This window comes from Vicugna pacos, chromosome 2 (genome assembly GCF_048564905.1).
Source record: "Vicugna pacos chromosome 2, VicPac4, whole genome shotgun sequence".
Lineage (NCBI taxonomy): Eukaryota > Metazoa > Chordata > Mammalia > Artiodactyla > Camelidae > Vicugna > Vicugna pacos.
The window spans coordinates 59146191-59163967 of record NC_132988.1 but is presented as its reverse complement, the minus strand read 5'-3'; the positions used below and the strand labels follow the sequence as shown (position 1 = coordinate 59163967).

Sequence of the window (17777 nt, the reverse complement as noted above, 5' to 3'; positions counted from 1 at the left end):
CATCAAACTACAAAGAAAATGAATCCTTCAACACCAGCTAGCTACTTATCAAAACAGATAGGAAGGTTTTCATGCTGACTGTTTCAAATGAAATGAATGCACAGTAAAAATTCTTCCTCTTAATACAGTAGTCAAAAATATGCTAATTATTTTTCTTTTTTTAAAAAAAAATTCTCCCTTCTCTGTTAAACCACAAGTGTCATTTAACAATTACTAGCATCCAAGAAGATATCTTAACATTCTCTGACTCGTTTGCCCTGTTTCCTAGCTGAGGAAAGCCTCTTGCCCATGGTGATGCCCGCTGGGTGGGGGCAGTGTAAAATCTGACTTTCTGGCCTCCTTTCACCCACCACTCCGCACTTCCATTGTATCGGAAGAGGGGATAGATTTGGCAGTGTTACAAATCTCTTAGATCTTGGAATTTGACCGATTTTTAAGTGATTTGTATGTGTTCGTTGGTGACTCAATATAATAAAAATAATAACTACAATGTATAAAACACTTTATAAAGGACTTTTCATGTTCAATACAGTCCTAGACCCTTATAACCAGTCTGTAAAGCAGGTATCAAAACTCTCATTTTCTGGGTGAGGAAATTGAAGCTCAGAGCAGTTTAATACATTGTTTGCAGTCAGAGAGCAAGTAAATAGCAGTGCTGTGACTCAGTCACAGCAGCACCACTGGTGACGTAGGTGATATTCTTCCTACTGCCCCATTTTTACCTTGCAATCTGGGGTCACTGAAGTTTTTAGTGTTTGTAATTACCTTGGGAGACCTAGGTAGTTATGCTGACAAGAGTCCCTGTGTCCGTGTGAAAAACGTGAAAACTAGCCTGAGCCTTTGCCTTATGTTCTGAATCCCTGAGTTAGGGCTGCTGTTCAGGGGTCGTAGGAAGTCAAAGCACCTACGGAAGGGTGAGCGTTTGTTTATCCTGGCTTGGAGGAGAGTGCACTTTGAATGAAGCTGCAGAAAAGACCTAAAGGAACTGCAAAGATATGATGCTCTGTCATTGTCCCAATTTGATTTCTGAAATGGTAAAGACTGAACACACTAGTTAAAAGAGCTGTAAATTACAAATGGCAACTGAGCCTTTTAGAAATAACACTGTTAGGCAAAGAAAGGTCTAGAGAGACAGGGTGAGTATTAAGATTTCCATCTTGTGGCAAAGATAGGGGTAGAAAAGTAAATGCTCAGACCTTCAAAGTGAAACAGTGATTCTGCATCTACATTATTGTCCACTGGGTTTGAACGCTAGATGTTCTGGATTAGGTTATGAGCCAAGAAGGAGATAGCTTGGGAGATGGTGTATTCATAATCTACTGCAAGTTACTACAAAATTTAGAGGCTTAAAATAACAATGTTTATTATTTCAAAGTTTCTGTGGGTCAAGAATTCTGGTGCAGCTTAGCTGAGTGGTTCTGGTTCAGGGTCTCTAATGAGACTGTAGCCAAGGTGTTGGCGGAGCTGCTGTCATCTAGGTGCTGACAGGGGAAGGAGAATCTCGCAAGATGGCTCACTCACATGGCTGTTGGCTGGAGGCCTCAGTTCCTTGCCATATGGGGCTTTCAAAGGTCTGCCTCAGTGTTTTCATGACACGCAGCTGGCTTCCCCCAGAATGAGTAATCTAAGAGAGGGCCAGGCAAAAGGTGCAATGCCTTTTATGACCTAATCTGGGAAATCAGACACCGTCACTCCTACCACATTCTATTTGTTAGAAGTCAGTCACTAAGTCTGCCCCACACTCACGGGGAGAGGAATTTGGCTCCTTTTGAAAGAAGGACTGAAAAAGGATTTGTGGACATATTTGAAAACCATCACAGATGGGTTAGACTCATGTGTGTGTGTGTGTGTGTGTGTGTGTGTGTGTGAGTGATTTAATGCTTAGAATTAGTAAAAGGGATCTGAGACAGCACCATATACCAAACTCTCATTTGACAGAAAAGAAAACAGATTGAGTCTCAGTGGTTTCACCAAAACTCATGATTGTTATGGTAGACACAAGGCAAGACCCCTATTTGTCTGGATCCCAAACTCCTGCTTTTTTCATTTCCAAATATATGAGCTTAAAAAATTTTTTTAATCTATTCTTCCTATGTGTTTGGAATAGAGTAAAAGTTTGCTAAGTTAGTTTTAAGAAGACCTAGGAAACTTAATGACAAATCTCCATGATCAGACAGCAAGCCTGATGCAGCCAGAATGAGGAGCAACAATACATCCTTTTTACCCTGTTTCACAAACAGAAGCGGCATCCGAGGAAGCTGACCACACAACACGTCGTGCTAAGACAGCAACCCCAAATCTTGCCTCCTCTCTTGAAGCATTTCCTGATTTCACTTCCCCAAGAAGTAAAACCAACGGTCCTTTCCTCTGTGTTCTTACCGTACATTCTTTTGTTTCAGGAGCCCTAAAACTTCATATCACCTCTCTCTGTCTCCTTCTTCCACCTTCTAGAACCTGGGCTGTATCCACTCATTCTGTATTCCCAGCACCTCGCACAAAATGATTGGTTCATAGCAGGCACAATGTTGACATAGAATAACAATGATAACATTGTTTTATGAAATTACTCAGTGCATTTCTCATTTAAAAACATAGTTGACATTAATCTAGCACTTAAAAAGAAGCAAGTTTTATTTGTTTGTTATAGGACTATCTACTGTGTGATCAAAAGTTCCACAACTTCCTAGCCAGACTACACATTTTTTAAAAGTATTTATAATTGACATAGAATGGGTAGCTTAATGTATACAATATAATGATCTGATAACATTTATATTGCAATATGATTGCCATTGTAACATTATCCAACACTCTGTTGTGTCACAATTATCATAATTATTTTTTCCTAGTGGCCGGAAAAGTTAAGATCTATCTCTTAGCAAGTTTAGTGTATATAATACAGTTTTGTTGTCTATCAGACTATATACATGTATTTTTTTGAAGTATTTGGGACAAATTCTCATATAGAAGTCAAATGATAGTTTTTCGTTGTTGTTGTTGTTAATTGGCTTCTTTGTTTGTGGCATCTCTGATCCAGTTGAAAGTGACATAGATGGCAGGTACATGACAACATCTTCTGAAGTTCTCTTGTATAATTGTGAAACACAAAGCTTGTGTTACAGAAGAATATGGCATTACTCTTGACCACCACTAGGTGTCCTCTGTCAATTATTCTAGGCTATTTACAGTACATTTTTGCTTGACTTGTATCCTTTTAAAAATTTCTGTAAGATTTCACAAGCCAGATATATTTTAATTATCTTTCTTAATAATCATCCTTAGAAAAGGATGATGAAGGCACAGTTGAAACTTGTGAGCCAGTCTGAATTTAGTGAAAAGTTATATTAAGATGGTGAGAAATGTTAAAAACTCTGAAGTTTTGTGAATTATTAAAACTTCTTTTTAGTGACATAGCTTTTCTAGAAATCTCCCCAAATTACTTTTGCTTTCTTCCCCTATAGTCAGTCTCTTTCCTCTTTGTATTTATATATGTCTTTATATATAGAGATGGAGGGGGAAAAGTTCATTTCCATTTAAACTGAACTGTATCTATTTCATGTTCTTGGCTTTGAAAATTGTCTTTCATGCTATGTGTTTTTTCCAGAAATAGAAATAATTGGATACTGCTGTAAGTTAAAATAAAAGTACTTCTAAGTATTTTATAAGAGCAAAGGATCATAAATTGTAGTAAGAGCTGGCCAATCATGGGCAAGTGATGCTCAGTAAGCACCTCAAAGTTAGAAGTTTTCCACATTTTGCTGAGGACAGTTTTAATTTATAGGTTTGGGATAGGATGCCCCTCTTTTTTAGAGTCTCACTTAAATATTTATGGTAACTTCATAATCTCATGGACTCTCTTTGGCTTCAATTATTTTATTTATTATTATTCAAGTAGTTATTTTATGTTATTTGTTCAAATTTCAGCCCTGGAGTGTAATATAAAGATTTTGATTTTTATTAAATCCAGAACTTCTTCAGCTTTTTTTTTTTTTTTTTTTTTTTTTTTTTACTGTTTCTTCACACCTTACATGTTTAGGATATGCTCTCCTAGAATATGGTCTTCCCATCTGAAGGGAAGCGTCTTTCAAATTCTCCATTTTTAACCTCTAATTCACTAGTTTTCTAATGCCAGAAATGCATTACATTAAATCATGAACAGCTTACAGAGAAGAGTTTAAACATAGAATTATATTTGTCATTTCCCCTAAATGTTAATGAATTTAGTAGGTTATTTCTAGTAATATTTGAATTATACAGAAATTAGGGACTTAAAAGAATGAATTTATAAAGAATAAAGAAGTTGGTGCAGAATGGCTCCAAAGATGTATTTCATGTGTATAACTGGTCAAATAGAGCCATTTATTTAGTAGGTGAAGACTATTAAAGAGCTGCTAGTTAGAGAGCATAATACTCAGATTATTGTAGAGTAGCAAAGATTTGCAAATTACTAAGGAAATTATCTAGCTAAGGTAATACATTAAAAGAAAAATTGCCATGAAGCGATGGATCAAGAAGAGCAAATGTAGTACAGAATGGTCCCCATCCCTACTTCCAACAACTCAAAAACACTTTTGGAGGATTCAGACAGTCATAAGAAGCCACAGTAGCTAGGGACATGAGAGAAAGTAGACAGAGAGAAAAGGGTGTTATGAGGAGGAGATTGAGAGAGGTAGACAGAGACACACACACATAGAGAGAGAGTGATGATCCATTATAAAAACTCAGGACACCTTAGACAACAGTCAAGGGAAGGATTGCAACGGGGTATTGGCAGTCATCTTTTTCTAAATGGTCTACACCTTCCTCAGGCAAAGACCTTACAAGTTTGGGAGGTGAAAGGGACTAATGCTGAAAGGAACAAAGACCATTCATTTTTAAGAAGCTAATAAGGAGATTTTTGGTGGAAATTCTGGGGGACTATGTTGCCCAATAGTGCCTTTGCGTTGGGTGTGGACTTTGGTTCTGAAAAGCTAAGGAGAGAGAAGTTTCCAAAAGAGAAGCATTAGGAAGATTAACAGCAGGTCTTACTTCTAAGATGTTGAGTTCAGATTTTAGGCATCGAACAAAAGGATGAGGAAAATGTTAGGATGTAAAGCCCTTTTTTATGATTACAAATATGTATTTTCTGGAACATCCACTGTAGCCAGATAGTCAGAGGTGACCTTCAATGGTGTGGGGCAGTATGAAAGCCAAAAATAAGGAAGATCCACCAGAGAACATTTTCTGTCCAACCTGCTTTGAACACTTTTTGAATTAGGGGACACAGGAAGGAGAAGAGAAGGTTGATCTGTATATGCTATGACCCCAAATGGATCATCTGATCCAAATTCCAGTATTTACAAAGAAGATATGAGTTCACCCAACCAGCTTTTGAAATAAATAACCATACGTGTAAATCAATAAGTAGAATTCACAGAATTTCCGAGGTGAAAAGGAAATAAGAGAAAATCTGATTCAGCTTCTGTCTCCAAATGAAGTCCTTTTACTGATGATGAAAACCATGTCTCCATTTGAACATTTCCTTTCTGCATGAACTCCTTTCTGTCCCAAACTATTTTGGGGTAACTCTTATTGTGAAAAGGTTCAGCCTTGGATTCTGCTACACTTTACAACTTCCATCTGCCCTGGCTCTTCTCTGGATGCCATTTCCATTTAAGTATTTATGTCCATACAGAATGCCATTCCTAAGTGTTCTCCTTCCCACACTAAGCACTCTCAAATCTTGCATCTGGTGCCTAAATAGTTTCATCCCCAGACTCTTCCCCATCTCTGGGTGCTTCATACTCACTTAGTTGAACGTGGACAATGTCCATGCCAAGAAAAATGAAAAAGAAGAGAGAGCTGTCTAGTTGGTAGACAGCATTAAAGAGTGAAATAATGATATTTATTATGACAAAATTGGTCTAGACATTCAAAGTGATAACTGGATGGTAAATTATCAGGTAAAATTACAGCTAGTATAGGTAGCAAGCCACCTTAGAGATAATAAAGCCAGAATTAGGAAGATCGATCTGACAGATTTGCAGCTAGACTCAGGGGTTCAAGAAGACAGGGAGAGGGCAACAAATATGTATTGTATCAGACACCCAGAGCGAGAAGAGTGGGTGACCCAGGACACATGGTAGGGCCACTAGCAAATCAGTTTATGTTCACTGATTACTTTAAAAAATGGCATGGAAACAATAAAATGGGGCAGAATAGATATAGAAAAACCATTCTAACAATCATGGATGCTCCTTTTCCAGTAAATTTTTATATTATATAAATTATGCATGTGTATTTTAAAAACTCAAAAGTCAAAAAACTCTATGGAAATAGTAAAACTTACCTGAAATCACCCTATCAGGAGAAAACTGTATTTACCACTTGGTGATTATTTCTTTTAGCACATCCCTTTTTGCACACACACGTGCATATGTTGTATTACTCACCTGGGTCACATCAAATACACTATTTTCTATGAACACTTTAACTTTTCAAACTTTTTTTTCCTAAATAGCTCTCTTCCTTTCCTCTTCTGTTCTTTTGTCCCACCAATAGGTGATCTATGTTACAAACCTCATGTGTTACTTTCCATATATATTGTCATGCTCAAAATCATATATACATATGAGGCTTTATTTAGTCATTGTTTTATGAATGTGGAATTATATACATGTTCCTACAACTTAATGTTTTTCTTTAAACTCTTCTGGTTTGTTAAGTGGAGCTTGAATGCATTCTTTTTTATGGTTGTCTAATACCCCATGGTAGAAATGTATTAGTCTTTTTATTCTCCTGCTGAATGGCATTCTCTTTGTTTCAGCCTTTTGCCATGATAAATGTGGAATAATCATCCTTGTATATTTAGCCTTACTCATCGATACTTTTATTGCTATGGGGTAATTTCCTGGGAGTGGGATTGCTAGGCCTACAGCCATGTACATTTTAAATTTTTAATAGACACTGCCAGCTGTCTTTCCAAAAAGCTGTTGCAACAATCCACATTTCCATCTTTTTCTTCTTACATCCCTGCCAGTAGTGGGTGTTATTACTGTTTCATTTCTAGCAGGGATGACGGTTATTATTATAATCTGCATTTTTTTTCCGACTACTAGTAACTACCTACTCATACCTTTGGTCATTTTTTATTATATGCCTGATTATTAGGATTTAAATAAAAACAATTTAATACATAGTCTGCATCATCAGGAATAAACACAGTATGTGGAGGAAGATGAAACTGGTAAACACACTGTCTGTGATAACAAGCCTTCCACGAACCTCTGTGACACTGCTGATCCTGAGGCAGTTAGAGCCTGCCAAGGTCTGTCAGCGCCCCAGAAGCACAGGTGGATGGCCTGAAGGGAATCTGGCCACTGGTAGAAAGCTGATGTTCAAATAGTTTCTGTTTTATAGGATATACATAATTTTTAAAAACAAGTAAGTGGTTGGGTTAAAGGATTTAAAGATAGAAGGAAGCAATGGTATAGGTGGTAGAATGTGGCTGGACTCACCATGCCAACACACAGTGCCCACATCCTGGGAGGGAACGTGCAAAACGGCGAGTCACTGAACATTCCAGGGACCTGGTTGTCATGATGGGCCACGTGCAAAAGCGAAGGCAAGAGAAAGCAGACATTTCGATGCAGATTGTGCACATCTGTGCTAGAGGTGCCTTTTGAAGGCCCTGCTGCTGCTTATGCCTAATTCTGCTTCAAAGCCAATACTCCTCAGGGTCACGCCAGCAGCACAAGACCTGGGATGACCCTCTGACCTCTCAACTCCAAGAGAGGTGTGCTTCACATTACCGGGCAGATGGCTATTTGCAAAATAACTAGGTGTTGCTTCAGGCCAAATGTATTAGGCTAGGTTATTCTTTATTCTGAACCTCTTATCCATTCACATGTTCACTTTTAATTCCTATGCATTAATACAGTCATGCATTTTTGATTCAATCCAAAGGTGAATTGTTCAAGATCAGTTGGATCATCTGGCTTCCACAGTGGTGATAAAATTGTCTTTCATGCCACTGATGAGAGCATTCAGGGTTCCTTGAGCTTCAATAATTCAAATATATCTTAAGATGCTGATTTTACAGTCTGTATGGTAGAATTTTAGGAAGGGAAGTAAAAATAAAGCAACTGTGAGAATAAATTGAATGGATTATTAAAAAAACAAAAACAAAACAAAACAGAAAAACCCCTTACTTAACAGGTTTTGACTGAAGTTTGAAAACATGCTTTCTCACACAGATCCCTTGGTAAAGGGCAGAAAATAAAGGAGTAAGGCATTTAAGAAAATTTGCTGATCAGTCATTGGTTGCCCATAAGTTACACTGATACAAGAGTGCCCCCCTAGGAAGGCAGTGTATGATTATAATTTTATTATAACAAATGGAGGCAAATTAGAGCCAGCCAAAGGAAGAGATGCAAAGGGCAGACTCTGGAACTGGGAGTTCCAAACTTCAAGCCGCCATGTCCTCAGGGACACATTACTGTTCTGGCATGGCTAACGTGAACTGGGGAAGCTCACCTCACTCTGGTGTCCAGAGATTTTATTGAAGCTTCATTACAGAGGCTGTACTGACTGAATGATGGCCCCAGAGGTTGAACTGGTTCTCCAGTCCCCTTCCTGTGGGAGGTCAGCTGATGTCACTTGGCTCGAAGTTCCAGCCTTCTAATCACATGGTTGTGGTTGTCTTTCTGGCATGGCCATCCCCGTCCTAGGACTGCTGATGTGGCTCTGCCCACACTGAGCCATCTCGATAGCATAAACTATCAGATGTGGTCCAGGGGCCCCGCCGTGAATGTCCTAGGCACCCCTATCACCTGGGAAATTCCAAGGATTTTAGAGGTTATCTCCCAGGAGTGAGAGGAGCAGGGTGGGGGTGGGGGGAGAACTCAAAAAGCCAGACTTCTCTTTAGGTAAGATTAGTTTTCACTACACAGATGTTTCTATTATTTTAAGAGGCTGCATGTTCATATTGAAATGATGCTGCTTTTGTGAAATGTAACTAAAAGGGGTTAAGAAATCCACGTCCAGGGAAAGAACTAGCCCAGTGAAAGGATTTGAAAGGTGACTGGGAGAATGGATAGTTGCTGAAGATCACAGCCTCTCGACTGAGTTCACTCCTCAGTATACCTGTTACCTGAGAGAGATGGTCATATTTTGAACCTGGGTTTCTACAAAATCAAAGTCCAATTTCTTTCCATAACTCATGTGGTGATACTTTACATTTTTCTACAGAAACGAAGTTATAGTTTCAGTTTGAAGGCTTAAAAAAATTCTGTGTGCTTAATTTTTTCTTATCCAGGATTGGGGATTTTTACCAGTTTATTCAAAATGTTTCATTGTGTAAATTCATTATAGGATGACGTTACTGTGAAAACTTTATAAATAATTTGTAGGACTTTCTCGTACTGAAAATTAAACTAATGAGAAAAGCTGAATTAACAATAAGCTTCAATATAAACTGCATTAAAAGCTATTTTACTAAAATAAATTTTAAAAGGAGAATTGTATCAAAACTACAAAAGGGATGTAACACAGCTTATGTCACTCTGCACAGCCTGAATATCAACATTATAGCGTACAAAAAATTGACTAGGTCAGAAAGCCAATTTGCAAAACAGTGCTAATAATACAAGTTAGTAAACTTGTTTTATCATATAAGAAGATGGTGGTAGATTGCTCCCACATGAAAAGTATACATGATCTTCGTGTGAGTACAGAGAGCTGAGATAGAGAAAGATTGCTTTCATATTTTGTTTTAGGAAAACTTGTGAGACATTAATTTTCATTTATGTTGTAATAATCTGAATGATTTTTAATTAATCACTTTAATATGCAATTATTAAACATCATGCTTTCTCCCTTAGACAAGATTTTGATCTTTCAAAGTAAAAGTTGTTATAAGTATGAATTTCATATTACAAAGGAAATTGGATTGGAATTCTCAACAAGTCTTTCACTACTTGCCTAAGGATAGGATATTAAGTGGTGAAGCTGTATCTTTAACTGTTTCAGGAAACTGATTATTTTAAGACTACTCTGAGGTTATTTTAATCTTCCACCTTACTACACCGCTTCACCTGCTGCTTCCTTTTCTGTTCTCATCTCCTCTATCCTAATCTTCCACATTGGCTTCAAGTCCAGTGACTTCTTTCTATCCAGGTTTACCCTCTTCTGAATGTCCCTGTGTAAGAGTTGACATTCTCAGGACACTTCCCCTCTATGCTCCTTCCTACTTAAGATATTTATCTCATCTCATTGGTGCAAATGGATTAAATTACTTACCTTTTCCAGGTACCATGTTTGAATTTCAAGAAGGACTTACTCTCTGAAAATAGTGAGCCAGACCTAAATGCTGGAAGCTTCAAATACTGAAGGATTCTTTTTTTTAAATTTCAGGTGTACAGAAAAGTGATTTAATTATACATATACATACCTATATGCTTTCTTTTCAGATTCTTTTCCATTTTATGTTATTATAAGAAATTGAATATAGTTCCCTGTGCTATATAGTAGGTCCTTAGAGCAGAATTCTCAACTGGAACAGAAACATTTTTCCTACTTGGAACCTGCTTGATTTCCTGTTCATCTGAGCAGCTTTGTGAGGCAGAAGAGGCAAAGTTTAAAAGGTTGGGCATCACCTGAGTTTATAGATCCATCACATTTTAGCTATGTGACCTAATGAAAGTTAGTTAAGCTTAACAAGATTACTGACCTCATAGGTTTGTGGTAAGGATGAAATGAGATAATGTATGTTAGGTACTTCTCCTGGTGTCTCCCTCATGGTAAATGCTCAAGACGTGTAAGATGCTGTTATTGTTATTATTATTGTTAATGTATCACCTTGAAGCACTTGGGAGTACTAATGAATGGAGCGGAATTCATTCTCACTTTCAAAGTTCAAAAAATACCTTTGTTGATCTGGTTCAAACTGCAAAGGTTAAATAATTACTGGATGGGTGCCACCTAAAGAAACACATGGTTTGTGTTTCCCTGTCTGGTAGCCAATGCTTTTGGCAGTGTTTTTTTCTTATTAGCTGCAGCAAATTATGGTCCGTGTAATAGGACGGGGCAGACTGCTGATTTGGATGCTTGGTGCATGGTTGCTAGCATGAAGGGAGTAATGCTGTTTTAAATGCAATGAAAGGTAAAATTAGCTTTTGTATTGGAGCTTGCATTAAAAAGAACTGTACAGCTGTTCAACCCACCTTTTATTCCTGGCATATGTAAAATGGGTGGTTAGATATCTCTGTTTCTAGTCCCCATGCAATTTTTAATGTCTATTCTTTGCCCAGTTCAAATAGATGTAAGAGTCATACATTTCCCTTACAATGTAAACAGTGATAAATTATTTTCAGGTAAATGTATGTTCTGTGATGGCATAGATACAGTAAGTGCAAATACCATGAACTATTTCAGTGCTGTGTATTCGCTCTATTCCTAATCTCATGGTGAAATGGCTAACTACAGCCCCAGCCTTGTGGCTTCCCTTTACTGAATCAATGTATAATATTCCTGGGAAGGCACTTAGACAGTAAGTTTTTTCCCCCATTTAATTCCCTTATGCATTTGATAATGGCTGCTTTGAAAAACTGGCTTAGAGATATACTAGGAAAGAGAAAACATGTCAGAAAATGTTCACACTTTCTGCCACGGAATTTATCATTAAAACAAGCACAAATGAGGAGCTTTCCAATTGGATATAAGGTACTTGAGTCGTTTTGTAGCCCTGTTGCCCGAGAGTGTTACCTTGTTCTTAGTGAGCTCAGTGAAGAAATATCTGTTGATGATGAAGATGCCTTGCCCTTCAATAGCTATTTTCAAGCTGGTTGATTGATTTGCTCTGACACTGATGAAATTCCTTAGCAACAGCCCAGAACATGGTGTGACTTCCTCTTGGGAGCTGTGGTTATTAGAAACAGCAGCTCTCTTCAGATCCATTGTTAAATATTTCATCCATTTTCAAAAATCAGACTCAAACTCAGTTCACTGCTCTTCAAGTAGTGAAGACTCTTACCAAGCCTTCAGGGATGCCAAACCGCTGCTGTTGGGACCACAGCATCCCAAAGGGGTGCTAATACGTAGCATGCTAAGTTAGCCCATGGCAGGGGTGGGGATACTTATTTCTTCCTTAAATAAGAAGAATGTAAACGGAGGAGAAAATGTGAGTAAATCCATACAAGTCAAATGTTCTCTCTGAAAGAATAGTCCTAATATTACTCAGAATGCCCCCACATATTAATGAAACACATACAAGATGAATGTTTTGGCACCACTGATAAATGGTTTAGTTGTGAAAAACCTAATTGTAGCAACCTAGTGGAATATATTTATAATACCAGGTAGATAAACCATTGAGATTTATGTCAGATAATCTCAGCCTTATTCAGCAGAAGGAAAACTTGTAACTCTTCTGGGTGATGCTGGTTCCATTTGCGTACTCAGCAGACATGACTTGTGTTTTTTCTTTTCTTCTTTTTAAATAAAAAAAAAATTTGCCTTGATATCCTGACTCCTTCCTAAATTTTACACTTACCTTTCCCTGAATTGACTCCTTGGGCTTAGAACCCAAGCAATGATCCCATTTTGTGACAAATCCCATGCATGCATTTCATTACCATACTGTGTTCTCGCTACTATCACGTTAAGAATTAGGAAGTAAAATGTAGGTGTCTAATTTTCTTTTCAAGAGTAGAAAGGATTGAAATTGGTTTTTGTTTGAAGAATTGTGTAGGTTAATTTTGGCTATAAGGAGAAATTAGTAAAGATACAGTAAAATTTTGAAGATACAATGAAACTACCTCCATAATCCTATTTGTCTATATCTTGCTTTTTGAAGGAAGTTCTTCAGTGAAATTCCATTCGTCTTTGCCAAAGTGTGGTCCTCCTGCAGGGAACTTGTACTGCCTACCTAATTATTCATTTACTCTCCTAAAAGCTCTCTTCTTTTTGCTGAGTTGAGGCAGTTCTTTCAGGCTGAACAGCATTTAAAAAATACATGATTTAATTTTATTTGCTTGTAACTTTGGGTTTATGTAATTTCTTATGAACAAAAGCATCACACTGAAAAGGATATGAACCATTTAATGAGGATCCTTGAGCTGTAGCAAAACTTCTCCCCAGTCCACGCTTTGCTCAGTCCTGCTCTCCTTTGCTCTCTTCAGGGACTTATGCCTGGGCTGTCGCTAAACGATTGGCTTTCATTACTTAAAGGGTCAAAGCAATGCCTCTTCTCATCACTGCCAGAAAAGCTTCTGTTCTGTGCTTGAAGCTTTCATTTCTTTGAAGCCTCTGTGTACTGTTTCCACTTGACCAACACCACAGGGAGTTCAATTATCAAAGAATCACTCCCTTCTGAGAATTCTTAAAGAAAAACACTCCCATTCTGAGATAAAATAACAGAGGCAATAAGTTTCCCATTCACTCCATAGGATACTAAACAACATGAAATTGAATTCTCTGCAGTGCAAGGTTTGAAGTGGATTTTTTCAGCTACAGAATGGACAGGGCACATCCACATAATGTCCATGGAGGCAATTTTCCTAATCCACTCTTGTGTCGTCTTTGGACCCTTTTGAATGCCTTCTCTCTCTGCTGGGGAGATTCCTGAGCTCTTCCCTCTGGTTCATCATCAATACACTTCAATGCTTCCTGTCAAGAGGGTTAATGTCTTATTGAAAGAGTCTGGGGGAAGGATGCGTCTTGTGATGCACCATACCATTCGTTAAAATCAACATTTATTGAAACAAATGTGCATGAAATGGTGCTGAGGATTTTATTTTGCTAATACAGAGATTTATATTCCAACAGAATTTTGAATAACCACAAAGAAGAGAAAGACTGATTTGTGCAAGGTTCATTATATATCAGGTGATTGCTGTCTCATTTAATCATCACTGCAGTTCTGGAAGATAGATGTTTGCGATTCACCCTTTACAGAGGAGAAAGGCATTCCAGGGCACTACAGACCTTGCCTGATGTCACACATGAGGAAAGAGTCAGTGTATGAACCTAGGTTTCCTGGATTCCTTGTTCTGTGCTCATTTCAGAGACTCTTCACTTATGTGAACATCGTTTCAGGGTAGAAAGAGCAATCTGTCTCATAAAATGTAAACATTATGAAACCAGATTCTTGATTACAGTCTGCAAATCTGAAAACACCAAATCTAGAGGTGAGAAAACTGTGTTCATTCTTCTGTAAAGAATAGAATAAAAGTTGAGGACACAGACCAAAGAGTAAAGTTGATTTTGTTCTCAGGATATTGCAGTGGAGACTGGGCTAAATTATGAATGAGAATCAGCTCTTTGTTTTTTGGGTTTTTTTTTTTCAGGAAACATGAGCATCTATTTTAATGTTCCAATATAGTGGTTTAAGTGAGAATACACACACACACACACACACACACACACTCTCTCTCTCTCTCTCTCTCTCTCTCTAGAGGAACACCTCACATAGAGTGCTGAATTCTAGTATCTCCAAACTCCCACCCACAGGGAAAGGTAATTATGAACATGAAATATAAGGGAAGTATAAAGGATGACTATCTGGATCGTGTCCTGGTGCTATCACTTACTAGAAGACTGACTTTGGGAGAGTCACGCAGGCATCTTAGCATGGTTTTTCCTCTTAGAGTAAGTGGAAATAATATCTAACTCATAGGAAATACATGTGCATCAGATTGAATGCATGGATTTTCCAGCAACAGAAATCCCAACTCAAAAAGGGACTTTCATCCTCGTGGAACTGAATATTCCAAGAGCAGTTCTGGCTTGAGATCTGACTTCATCCAGGACTCAAATAAGGTTATCAGGATTCATCTCGAGGATCTGGTTTCTTTTTATCTTGGGGTCTCTGGCAAATACTGACTACAGCAGTTGCCAGCTCCAAATCCTTATGTCCAGTAAAGAACATGTGAATTTATGCCCCAGAATTCCCAGAATAGGTACTAAGGCTTATTCTTATTGAACTGGCTTACATTACATGCTCATCTCAAAATCACTTACTGTGGCCAGTTGATGAGATACTCGGAGTGGCTTCAGCCATCAAATTTTTAAGAGAGGACTGGGATGAATATAGACATTTTGGAATTGTTAGCATGTAGAGGATATGTAAATTTGTAGGATTAGGTAAGATTGCTAAGGGAGTGTAGACAGAGGAGAGAGAAGGGTCAGGGTTGAGCAAAATAGCACTTTAATACTGAGATAGAGAAAAACAAAAAGGATACCAAGAAGGAGCAATAAAATGAGGTAGGATAAAAATCAAGAGAATGTGTTATCCTGAAAGCCAAGTTAATAATTTTTTTTTTCCTGGAAAGAGAATGATTAACTGAGTTAACTATTACTGATAGCTAAAGCAAGAGTAGGACCAATAACTGAGAGGCAAGGAGGAGGTCGTTGATGACGTGGATAACAATGATTTGAGTGAAGTAGTGGGAGCAAAAGCCTGACTGGAGTGGGTTTTATAAGAAAAGGAAAGTGAGAAATTGGGGAAAGGGAGAAGAGACAAATCTTTTAAGGGATTTTGCTGCAAAAAGGGGCAAAGAAATCAGAGTAATAGCTGGCAAAGACAGTGGACTCGTGGTAAATATTTTTCTAAGATGAGAGAGATAAATCTGTATTTGAATGATGATAAGAATTATTTGGAAAGAATGAAAAAGTTCATAATGAAGGAGAGAGGGGAGAATTGCTGAAGTGATGTTCTAAAGGAGGTGAGACGAGATGGGTTCCAGTGGAGGGACTGGCTTTGGACAGGAAGGAGTAACTGGATAGAAGAAAGGAAGGTGGCAGGTGCTGACGCTGGTAGTTGGTTAGATGTAGTAGTGGGCATTTGTGAAAGTCTCCCTCTGACTATTTCAGTTTCTTGGAGAAGTAAGAAGACAGATGATAAGCTGAGAAGGAGAATTGAGGAGGAGACATTAGGAGCTTGAAGAGAGGGGAGAAAAAGTAAAACTGTTTTTTGTTTTGTTTTTAGGACATTCAGAAGAACATGGAAGGATGAAGAATATGACTCCTGAGCAACATTTGAAGTTCCCACTGGCAGCCATTTTCATGAATTTAAATTGAGACCAGTTGGCTTAATTGTAAGTTTATCCGCAGTCACATCTAACTTCTCAGTACAGGACTGGAGTTGATAGAGTTAGAGTTAGCCAGGGTTGTGGTATTAGCCCTATAGGTGAGTGGAAAAGAGGTAAGAAAATCAAGGGAGGATGAGGATCAAGGACTTGATGTCACTTTCTTGGCTTACATAACCATCTTCTCTTAATAAAATTACTTCAGCTACTCCTAGATGACATATTTGCCTGAATCCTGCTCCTCTCAAATCCCTTCTCTGCACTACAAGGGGAGTGATTTTTCTGAAGAACAAATTTGAGGGCTGTCTCTTACTAAAAATCATTTAATGGATGTCTGCTGACCTCAGGGTAAAGTCCGAAGTTCTCAATGTGATTTCTCTGGACCTGTATAATCTGATCTGGCATTGCTTATTAAATTCTATATCTTTTTCATTCCTCCTTTACTCTTGAATTCAACCAGAAGGAAAGGAGTTTGGTTCCATGCTCTTTCCAGCCTCTGGATCAATCTTCTTTCATTTCCACACTCTTCTCCTGGCTAGCTCGCTTTCATCCTTCAGGACTCGGTGACGACACTGATTCACCCCTGGCGTCTTCTCTGCAATCCCAAGGCTGATGGTGGACCTCCACTCTTATCTGTTTTCACTCATAAGACTTCTTTTGAAGAATGTTTTTGCTCTATTTAAAAATGGGGGGGGGGAGGAGGGAGCCTAAGAATACTAGTAATCTAGATTTTAGGTTAACCTTTTCATTTTGTATTACAGAGTACATGGTTCTACACCTAGACCTCTGACAGTCAGGACCTCATAGCTGCCTCAAAGAACTTTTAATCTCCAGATTTGGGGGATGGGAGGAGACGGATATCAGCAGATAATTAAATCATGCAAGAGGTGCAATATTGGAGATATGCATAATGTATATAACTCTAGTTTATTTCCTATTCTTTTCATGTGTATTTGATCAAACTGCAACATAAACTCTTTGCACACAAAGTGCTTATTTGGTTTCCTTTGTATCTTCCTGCATTTCTACCTAATGTCTAGCATAGGGCTTACCTCATATAAGGACCTTAGTAAAACATACTGATAGAATGAGGTACTGCTTTCTATTTAAAATCTAATGTAAAACAGTGAGTGTGTGACTATACTAAAGAAAAATGAAGCACTTTCAGAATAAGAATGACTCTAACCATATTAGAAATTATAAAAACTAACATGGAAGGAAATAAGGAAATTCTTAGACTTGGTGGGGAAATTAAAAATATTAATAATACCTAACACTGAACCATGTGCTCTAAAAGTGCTTTATATCACCTAATTTAATAGTCACAATAATCTGATTCTGTCATTATTGTTATCATTACCATTTTGCAGATAAGGATGCTAAAGTACAGAGACTTTACAGAAATTCAGTATCACATAGCCCCAAAATCACAGCACTGGGATTTGAACCCAGGCCGTCTAACTTAGATGCATACATTCAAAGAAATTACTATGATTTTCCCATTAAACTCCTTCAGGTCCAAGCCAGCAGACCAAAACATCTTTTAGGCCCTGTTTTTATTTTTTAAATTATTATTATTGCTTTACATTATTTTTGTTGAGTTATAGTCATTTTACAATATTGTGTCAAATTCCAGCGTAGAGCACAAATTTTTGGTTATACATGAACATACATATATTCATTGTCACTTTTTTTTTTCGCTGTGAGCTACCC

General features: G+C 37.8%; 1 long non-coding RNA gene across 7 annotated transcripts in view; it reads left to right on the top strand.

Annotated features, from left to right (window-relative positions):
- LOC140686450 (uncharacterized) overlaps positions 1-17777 on the top strand; it is a 266956-nt gene that overhangs the window by 132314 nt on the left and 116865 nt on the right. For all 7 annotated transcript variants that reach the window (XR_012060285.1, XR_012060283.1, XR_012060282.1 and 4 more), the window contains exon 3: positions 15965-16073. This is a non-coding gene — a long non-coding RNA (uncharacterized lncRNA). The remainder of the gene's footprint in view (positions 1-15964; positions 16074-17777) is intronic.